This window comes from Triticum aestivum, chromosome 5B, assembly GCF_018294505.1.
Source record: "Triticum aestivum cultivar Chinese Spring chromosome 5B, IWGSC CS RefSeq v2.1, whole genome shotgun sequence".
Classification (NCBI taxonomy): Eukaryota; Viridiplantae; Streptophyta; class Magnoliopsida; order Poales; family Poaceae; genus Triticum; species Triticum aestivum.
The window spans coordinates 6,616,327-6,626,931 of NC_057807.1; positions in this window are offsets into that span (position 1 = coordinate 6,616,327).

A 10,605-nucleotide genomic window follows, 5' to 3' on the forward strand; every position below is an offset into this window, starting at 1 on the left:
GAGGTCCCTGCAAAGGTCCCGGTCTTCACCGCTAGGGCTTCGGGCCCTCCTTTTGCGTCACGACAGGAGGTCATCGCCCTGAAAGTGACATCGTCGGCTCGCCGGAGTATACCTGCCAGCCGGCAGTATGCATGCATTATTATTTTTTGAATCTGAGAACTTATCAGTAGCGTGCGGTAGGAACAAGCGCGGTTAATATCCACTAACATTAGTGTCATGCCATGTAGCCACACACCACTAATAGTTTGTGGTTCGCACTCATGGGTGGGGGGATAGGCGTTCCCTGACACTGGACATTGCTGATATGCATGTTATTAGTGGCTTGCACTCCTGGTTCACACGCAGCTGATATTTCAGCAGATTAACAGCGGCATGCCATTTCTAAGGCACGTCGCTGGTAGAAAAACTTTATAAGAAATTCCTGCACTAGTAATACATATTGTGGAGAGAATAAGAGCCGCCAAAACTAGCTTATTAAGTAATTCACCGAGTAAGGACAGGATATGCTTGTATCATTTTAAGGTTAAGTTCATTAGGAATGGACACGAAAAAATTATAAGTACAAGTGCAAACTTAAATCGATAAATAAGGAAGAAAAATGGTAGATACAGTATGGTACAACTAGCTTATTATGTAATTAGACATATAAGACATATTTAGACACCTCTCGGCGGCCAGGTTGGTTGAAATATTATATAATCGGAAATCAAAATTGCAAATCTTCAAGTACCTAACTAAGAATAAGTTGATTAGGAATAGACACTCTAAAATACTCACTTCGTCACATAATATAAGAGCGTTTTTGATATTATAATAGCTAGCGCCTTTGACCGCTCAATTCATGGAGACTTTGAACTGATGCACGACGAAGACAAGTTGTTCAAAGAATAAAAGCTGACACAACTAGCATATTAAGAAACAGTCAAGGAATGTCAAACTGCGCGTAAGACTTACACTCACTACTGCCATGCGGGGCATTTAGCTTGCTTGACATAATATTAAAAAACATGCACATAACTAGCTTATTAAGTAAATAATCGAGGAATGTCAGACTTCATTCATACCATTTTCTAGCTTGACACGCATGTAAGTACCTATATTCACACCGTCATCTGGGCTGCTAATTGCTAATGGCAATATATACAATTGCACCACATGCACACCAGCGCGCCTTTGATCGCCCAGTTCATGTTTAAGTAGTGTTTATTTGCTCCCTCAGGACCAGTTCACGTTTAAAGAGTGTTTAATTTGCTACCTCAGGACCAGTTCACAAGCAGCCCCCCTGTTATTCGACAACCATTAATTTGTCTTTCTATCCATGCTGACCTATCAATAAGGCCCTTTCCAGTGCTCCACCGTGTACAGGTGCTAAGTATTGCCACATATATAAAAAATCTGAGGTGGCAAGGTTGTTAGAGAGGAGTTTGGTGATCCCCGGGAAAACCAATGCCAAGAGCGCGGATCTATGCAAAATACTTAAACAAGAGAAGTTTACGGTGTGTTTGCAAAAGTATAATTCTTGTGTTATATAGTTTATATTAGGATGCTAAAATTGACAACCTAGGTATACGCGTAGGACTTATAAACTGAAACGGAGGGAGTATATAATCTGCAGTCAAAGTCGCAAATACCCAGGCAGCTAATCAAGGTTAAGTTGATTAGGAATAGACACTCGTAAATAATAAATACAAAGGGAGATTAGAATCGATGGATGACGATGACAAGTCGTACACACAATAGAAGCCGACACAACTAGCGTATTAACTATCTAATCGAGGAATGTCAAACTGCACTTATATCGTTTTCTATCTAGGCACATAAGTTGTATATTCACACGTCATCTGTGGCGGCTAGCTTGCTTGAAATAATATAGAATAAAACCGCACACAACTAGCTTACTACGATTCTCTCTCTTAAAAAAACCAGCTTGCAATACATAGTTAATAGAGGAATATCTGTCAAGAAACAAGATCACCAAATGGCCTAAACTCCAATGTTTGGCCCATGGTTGCTATCTCCATTCTTGGGAAAACTTGGGACTCGAGAAATGCAGCTGTCTTCAGGGATGAATTTCAACTGTCTAGAATCACTCTAAGAAATATAATAACTGATCGATTTCTCTCTCGGGGGATTTACCGCTTTAAAGACATTGCTCAAAGAGACTATGTTAGGCAGTGGCTTATGTGCCTTTCCTCTAGACTTCCCACTTCCTGAGAGGTGTGTTCTGATGTAATTTCTCTTGTAAAACTCTGTTTGAGTGGTAATACATTCAGGTGGGGAAGCTCCCCCAACCCCCCATTCAAAAATAATAATAGAGGAATATCATCTTGTGCTTATATAATTTTCGAGCTAGGCATGCATTTAAGTAAGTATACTCATACCGTCATCCAGGGTGGCTAGCTTGCTATTGGTAATGTATAGAATTACATATCTTGCACACCTGGTGCCTTTGATCGCTCAGTTCATGTTTATGTAGGGTATCATTTGCTCCCCCCAAATGGGTTCACACACAACCTCCCTTGTTTTTTCTCAAAGAAAGGATCTGAAGGAAAGAGTACTAAACATTAACAACCACTAATTTGTCTTTCTGGCCATGATGACCGATCAATAAATTGCCAAACAGAAATAATCTTTTGGCAACACATTATGGAGCTGCAATACTCAAATTGAAAAATCAAGTAAATAGTAGCCAAGCTAGCTAATGAGAGGAAATGCCGGGGAAAAAATGATAGGTGTGGACAGGGACTTACTGATTCTGAGGGCTCACGACCCTCGTGTCGGTGGTTACACTTACTAGTAACCGTGTGCATGAAACACATGCTCGGTTTGGCAGTAATAATATTTCTAAGATTAACTGCAATTAATGCTGACTCCAAGATTATTTTTATTTAATGCAGTTAATTTTGTTTCCAAATTTTGATTAATGCAATTAACATGTTTTTAAATTATTGATGATGTGATGGATACATACATCATTGAAGCAATGTGAGACGTTGGATATAGATGGTTGCATGACTTACATCATTTGGGTTGACCAAATTAATGCTTTCATAAGTATACTAGATAACTGTTCATGCATTGCTACGAGGTATAAATACTCTAGTACGTTAGTCCATATTTACTTGTCCATACTAAATGTAATTATGCAAGCAAATGTTACCAAATCAGGCCTAAAAATTTTGCTACCCATCCATACATGATGGGGAAGGTAAAGAATCCCAATGTGTGTTCAATGTTGCTACCAAGTTGCTGCTAGCTGCCGGAAGGTGCGCTGTATGTCCTCGCTCTCCATGATTGGAAAGGAAAATATCCCTGTCCCATGCAACAATAAAAAGTCACCGCATGCCGCCCAACAATTTATGGTACATCCATCCCGTTCATTGCTAGTTACTAGAAAAGTAGATCAGGGGCTAACTAGGAAAAATAGAGATATAGTAGAAAATTTTACATAAATCAGAGTTATCAGACCACTAAAATTTTGAACACATGCTAACACACCCTAACCCTATGAGAACATCCATACATGATTCGAAAGAAAAAGAGTCCCGTTGCATGATACTATCAAGTTGCCACCGATTTTCGTGTTGCAAGCAAGTCGCCACCGACGACCAGCAGATTAACCGTACGTCCGCCCCGATAGTTATTGGGAAGAAAAGATCTACGTTCCAAGATGGTATCAAGTCGCCTCGATCTGCTGGCCAATTCATTCTACGTCCTCCTCGTCCGTGATTGTAAATAAAAAGATCCTCGTCCCATGAGACAATCAATAGTCACCCCGGATGCCGAGCAATTCACGGTATATCCTCTATGTCCATTACTAGAAAGAATAAAAGTACATCACAGGCTAACCATAAAAACGCGAAACAGAGTAGAAAATTTCACATAATTCAAAGATAAATTTAAGTTCTGAAATTGTAGCCATTAGATGATCCAAAACCTTATTTCAAGAAGTATTCTTGAAAATTTCACAAAAATAGAGGATATGAGACCGTTAAATTTTTTATGTTATGTAATTGTAACCGTTATGTTATGTGTAATTTTTTATGTTATGTAATCTGTGGCTGGGAAGAAAAATATCTACATTCCATTCTGCCATCAAATCGCCACTAGCCGCCGGCCGATTTGTTGTACGTCCTTCCCAGCATTGATTGGAAAGAAAAAAAATCTCCATCCCACACAACAATCAACAGTCGATGCCGGCCGCCTATCAATTGATGGTACATCCTTCCCTTCCATTACTAGAAAGAATAAAGATAAATCACAGGCTAACAAGAAAAAAAGAATTAGAGTAACAAATTCCACATACACCTAAAATATCAGACCATTAAAAATTGAACTTATGTAATTGTAGCCATTATATCCCTCGAAAAAAAAAGTTGTAGCCATTATATCATCCAAAGCCTTTTTTTTTTGCGGGATATCATCCAAAGCCTTAATAGTTCAAGAAAAATTATCCACCTAAGCCACCGAAGTATTCATACCTAAAAAAATTTCCACCCCCTCGCTACGTGATTGGAGAGAAAAACCTAAAGTTTGTCCCATTCGTGATTGGAAAGAAAAAGAGTCATGTTCCGTGCTGCTAGCAAATCGTCACAAGCCGATTCGACATATATATGTCCTCGCCGTCCGTGATTCTGAAAGAAAAGATCAGCATTCCATGTTGCTATCAAGTCGCTGCTAGCTGATGGCGATTCATCGTACGTCCTCCCCGGTTGTGATTGGAATGAAAAAGTTTTCTGTCCCATGTAACAATCAACAGCCGCCGCCGGGCGCCCAACAATTCGTGGTATGTCCTTCTCTTCCATTTCTAGAAAGAATAAAGGGTCACATGCTAACTAGAAAAAGGAGAAATAGCGTACTCCCTTCAGATCAAAATAATTGACGCAATATTAGTACATATTAGAGGCTGGTTATTTAGAAGCTGTGTAAATTAATTTGGATCATATGAAGTAGAAAAATTCTCATAAATCAGAGATATCACACCATTAAAATTTGAAGTTATGTAATTGTAGCCATTAGGTCATCGAAAGCCATAATAATTCAAGATAATTACCCACCTAAAACACAGAGGTGTCCTACCTAAACATTGTCCACCCCCTCCGTACGTGATTGGAAAGGAAACCTAAACATTGTCTCCCCCTCCATTCATGATTGGAAAGAAAACGAGTACCGTTCCATGCTGCTATCAAGTCGCCATCGATTTCCGTCCTGCTAGCAAGTCGCCGCCAGCCGATTCACCGTGCGTCCTCCCTTCCGTGACTAAGAAGGATACGCGTTCCATGCAGCTATCACGTCGCCGCTAGCCGCCGGCCGATTCGTTGTACGTCATCCCCGGCTGGGCGCACAGCAATCAACAGCCGCCGCCGGTCGCCCTCCCCTTTCTTTAGTAGTTAGTAAATGTGTCTACGCGTTGCAACAGGAGAAAAATTCCATGATCACAGCACAGCGACATCCTGATGATGCCAGCCGGCTGCAGGTGCAGAAACAAAGGTTTAAAAGAAATGCATATTCCCCGTGCACTAATCATGAAACGAGCCTTAGTGCCGGTGGTAAAAAACACTTACGTCATAGGTTCCATGCAGGTCATCAGCTCTTATGTTATATCCCTCCTTTCTAGTTTATAGGGCTCAAATCTGAAATCTCATCAACCAAGACATTTTATGAGTGGAGTAATATTCCTTTCTGTGGTATTTATTATTACGAAATTGCTTCACAGACGACATCATATGCATGATCTGCAGCCGATATTTCCTTCGCAACTGCTCTAGCTTCAGCTTTGAATAAAAAAACAATTGCCTAAACACCGTTGGTGCTGCTACATAGTATCGTCCAGCCGTCGGGCACAAAATTATCGTCCATGCAGCAGTGCTCTTATTATTAAGCTGCTAGGCCACTTAGGGCTATTGCGGCGAACTGGGCCTAGCTCAAATGGTTAGGTTCTTTGTAATGGAACCAGACCAGCAACGTTCAAGCCCTAGACTTGGCATTGTTGCTTGCATTTTTCTGGATTTATTTCATACTTTTTGACGATGCTCGCTTAGTGGGTGCAGATGTTCCCGTCAGCTACAGAGACGCCTGTGATGAATTTCCTCAATCTCAAGATTATTTCTCGACTTAGTATATTGGAGGCGCTGCGCATGTGTGTTCATAGGGCTAGTTGGATGTGCGTATATATAAGCATCTGTGTTTGTACTGTGTTTGAAAAATATAATGTATGCGTGCAAACTGCAAAGTCTACCTTTAATTTCTCTGTCTCCCAATAAAATGTAAAAAGTATTATTGTATATTAAAATATACATTAGTTTTTTGTTCATTAGGCTAGTTGTAATGGAGAGTATCATATACTAGTATCATGCATATGATACTAGTGTATAATACCAATTTCGTAATGCATAATATCATAAGTTGGTATCTTGGGTTACGTTATTAATTACCATGCATGACACAAAGTAATGCAACATTTAGTATGATACGGTAGCATGATATGATACCATATCCTCTCTTTCCTCATTTAATTATGTGCCACATCATCTAAAAAATCTAGTTGACATGCATGATACCCCCAATGATACTACCATTACGACCAACCTTAACTTAATCTTCTATCTACCTTTTCAGATCTCACCCATGAAATTTTGGTTTACCTCCCATGATTATTAAATGACCCAATCAATGGAGATGTACAAAGTCCACCTTTAATTTCTCAAAAAAATATTGGCTTTAAATCCCAAGATTTGCATCCCCTTTTGAAATATTTTCCCATGCAATCCGATTTTAGCTCTGACTATCGATGCATGACCGATTTAATCGGGTTGCTCAAACCCCCTCACATGAATCTGGCTTTTAGTGCTCACCACCAATTTTAACGGTCTCTTAATCCCACAATTAATGCAACCCTATTATGAATTATGTGCCACCAATTTCTCAATCCAACAATTAATTGGTCCTTGTTTTTAGTTATGCCATGGCCCATGGCTAATCGTTCCATCAATCCCATTTAATTAGAGCCCATCTAGGAAAGTATATGTGCAGCATGCACTTTTTTGCAGACGTCGGACTCATTCTCTTTTTCCTTAGGTCTGTGTTTTTTTTATAAAGCTTCCAATATGTTCATCAACTGTTAAGGTAGTACAAAAAACATTAAAAGTAAAGTTTACATCTAGGTCCGTAGACGACCTAGCGACGACTACAAGCACTGGAGCGAGCCGAAGGTGCGCGTCGTCATTGCCCCTCCTTTGTCAGAGTCAAGCAAACATTGTTGTACCAGAGAGTCGGTAAGTCGTTGTGTTAAGGCTCCATAAGATCAGCGCACCAGAACAGCTTGATCTAACGGTCTGTGTCGACCGGTGCCTAGCATTGGCTCAAGGGAAAAGGATGAGTAATAAGAAAACGAAACCACATTATAGGATGATATCATCTTAGATGAGATATAATGTAGTTTCATCCATATATGTCATAGACAGACCCCACATATAATACTATCAAGCCTCTCGCGACAAGCTAGGCTGTACAACCGTAGGTGGATACTAGCTGTAAGACAATAAGTTTTGGGGAACCAGCACACCCCTCTAGGGTGGCTTATCTCATTATATATAATGGTTGTGTTACAATATGTACCATATACGTACATAGGTACAGAAGCTATACATAGTCTAACACCCTCCCTCAATCTTAGCCACTTTCTAAAGAACTGAGAAGGGTAAGATTGCGCCTACAAGCCTCAAACTGTGGCAGCGGTAAAGGCTTAGTGAAGATGTCTGCAAGTTGATCCTTAGATGAGATAAACTTGATCTGGAGTTGCTTCTGTGATACACGTTCCCGTACAAAGTGATAGTCAACTTCAATGTGTTTCATTCGGGCATGAAATACTGGATTTGCAGAAAGGTATGTAGCACCTATGTTATCACACCAAAGAATAGGAGGCTGTGGTTGAGACAAACCCAACTCCTGAAGCAAAGACTGCACCCAAATAATCTCTGCAGTAGCATTAGCCACAGCCTTGTACTCAGCTTCAGTACTGCTACGTGACACAGTAGCCTGTTTCCGAGCACTCCAGGCGATCAAATTAGAGCCAAAGAATACTGCATAACCCCCCGTGGATCGCCTGTCATCTGGGCTACCAGCCCAATCTGCAGCAGAGAAGGCCGAAAGGACCTGAGAGGAAGTCGGCCGAATATGCATACCAAATGTCAGGGTGAACTGAACATAACGAAGAATGCGTTTAACAGCAGCCCAATGAGTATCTCCGGGAGCCTGAAGATACTGACAAACCCTGTTAACAGCATAAGAGATATCTGGTCTCGTGATCGTCAAGTACTGAAGTCCACCAACAATGCTCCTGTACTCTGTGGCATCCGCAGGAGACAAAAGCTCACCATCAACAGCTGTTATCTTGTCGGTAGACGACATGGGTGTGGTGGTCGGTTTGCACTTCAGCATGCCAGCTCTCTGTAACAACTCCAAGGAGTACTTCTTCTGCGTAAGGACAAGACCAGTAGCACGAGGAGTGACCTCAACTCCAATAAAGTAGTGAAGCTTCCCAAGATCTTTGACCGCAAAATCAGCACCAAGAGAGCAGACAAGAGCATCAGCAGCATACTGAGAAGAGCTGACAAGGATAATATCATCGACATATACCAAAAGATACATAATGACTTCTGGCTTCTGTAGCAGAAATAACGAAGTGTCAGCAGTAGACGGCACAAACCCATGAGCACGAAGGGCAGAGGCAAGGCGGGCATGCCAGGCACGAGGAGCTTGCTTCAAACCATATAGTGCTTTGGAAAGACGACAGATATAGTCAGGATGATCAGGATCAGAGAAACCAGGCGGCTGTTTCATATAAACCTCTTCCTCCAAAAATCCATGTAGAAAAGCATTCTGCACATCAAGTTGACGAAGTGACCAACCACGAGAAACAGCAATGGAGAGAAGAAGCCGAATAGTGGTAGGCTTGACGACAGGACTGAAGGTGTCCTCATAGTCAAGACCATGACGCTGCCGAAAACCGCGAGCAACAAGTCGCGCTTTGTAACGCTCAATAGATCCATCCGAATGCTTCTTCACTTTGAATACCCATTTTGAGTCAATAACATTTACCCGTGGTGGTGGAGGAACGAGAGTCCATGTCTTGTTACGAAGAAGAGCATGAAACTCCTGCTCCATAGCCTCTCGCCAATGTGGAATGCGCAGGGCAGCCTGATATGAGCGAGGCTCAGAAGATGGATCCGCAACAGCAGCAGCCAAACAAGCAGCCAACCAAGCAACCGTACCATCCTTACGTTCCTTAGGTTTGAAAATGCCACTGCGACTGCGTGTATGTGGTCGGGACATAGGAACCACCGAGGTCGACGGAGCAGCCTGCAACGGGCTAGAGGACGGCGACGTTGACGAGTCAGCCGGTGACGAGGAGCCAGTCACGGTAGCCTCGGACTCGGTTGGCGAAGAAGGCCGACCCACCGGCGAAACCGGCAGAGCAGACGAAGCAGCTGGCGACTCCGGCATAACAGACCGGGCCGATGGCGAGCTCGGCATAGTGGGCCGGGGCGCGGCCGGTGTCGCGGGCCGATCCGCTGATGAAGGCGACGTGAGGACCCGAGCCGCGGGCGAAGACGGCGTGACGGGCCGAGCCGCAGGCGAAGACGGCGTGACGGGCCGAGCCGCGGGCGACTCGGCGGCCGCTGGCGAAACGGACCGAGCAGTGGAGATGCTCGGCGCGACGGGCTCGTCGGGTGACCATGCATGGGCACGCGAATCGATGCCATGCAACATAGGGCGATCGACGTGCCCACCAGAAGACGACGATGATGATGGTGAATCCTCCAACAGCTCCAAACGAGCTCCACGTCCGGTTCCTACACCATGGTTAGGTAACAGCAAAGGAGAGTATGCAACATCATCAAATTGGTCAGAAGCAACAGAGGATGAATGCAGGGATGGTGGTTCGACAGTGGACACAGGAAGGTTGGCAAAGGGAAAAACATGCTCATCAAACACGGCGTCCCGAGATATATAGACATGATTAGTGGGAACATGAAGACATTTGTAACCTTTATGAAGAGAGCTATAGCCAAGAAAAACACACTTCTTAGAACGAAACTCAAGCTTGCGCTTGTTATATGGACGAAGATGCGGCCAACAAGCACACCCAAATACCTTGAGAAAGGTATAATCAGGTTGTTCATTAAGGAGAACCTCAATGGGAGTCTTCATGTTTAAAACACGAGTAGGAGTACGGTTGATGAGAAAGCATGCAGTGGTGAAAGCATCACTCCAAAACCGAAACGGAACAGATGCATGGGCCAAAAGAGTAAGACCAGCTTCAACAATATGACGATGCTTACGTTCGACTGAACCATTCTGCTGATGTGTATGTGGACATGCTAAACGATGAGCTATCCCAAGCGACTGAAAGAAAGGCCCGCGGCCGGGGCGGACGCCGCCAACCCCGCCAGCGGGGCAGTGTGATCCGCTTGCGGCAGGAGCGGCGGGATGACGCCTGCGGAGTCCGCAGCGGACGGCGGCGCCGCGGTGTGGACCACGAGGTCACGCCCAAGCGAGGGCGCCGGCGGCGTGGAGAAGACGGAGCCGATGCTCCTTGTCCCG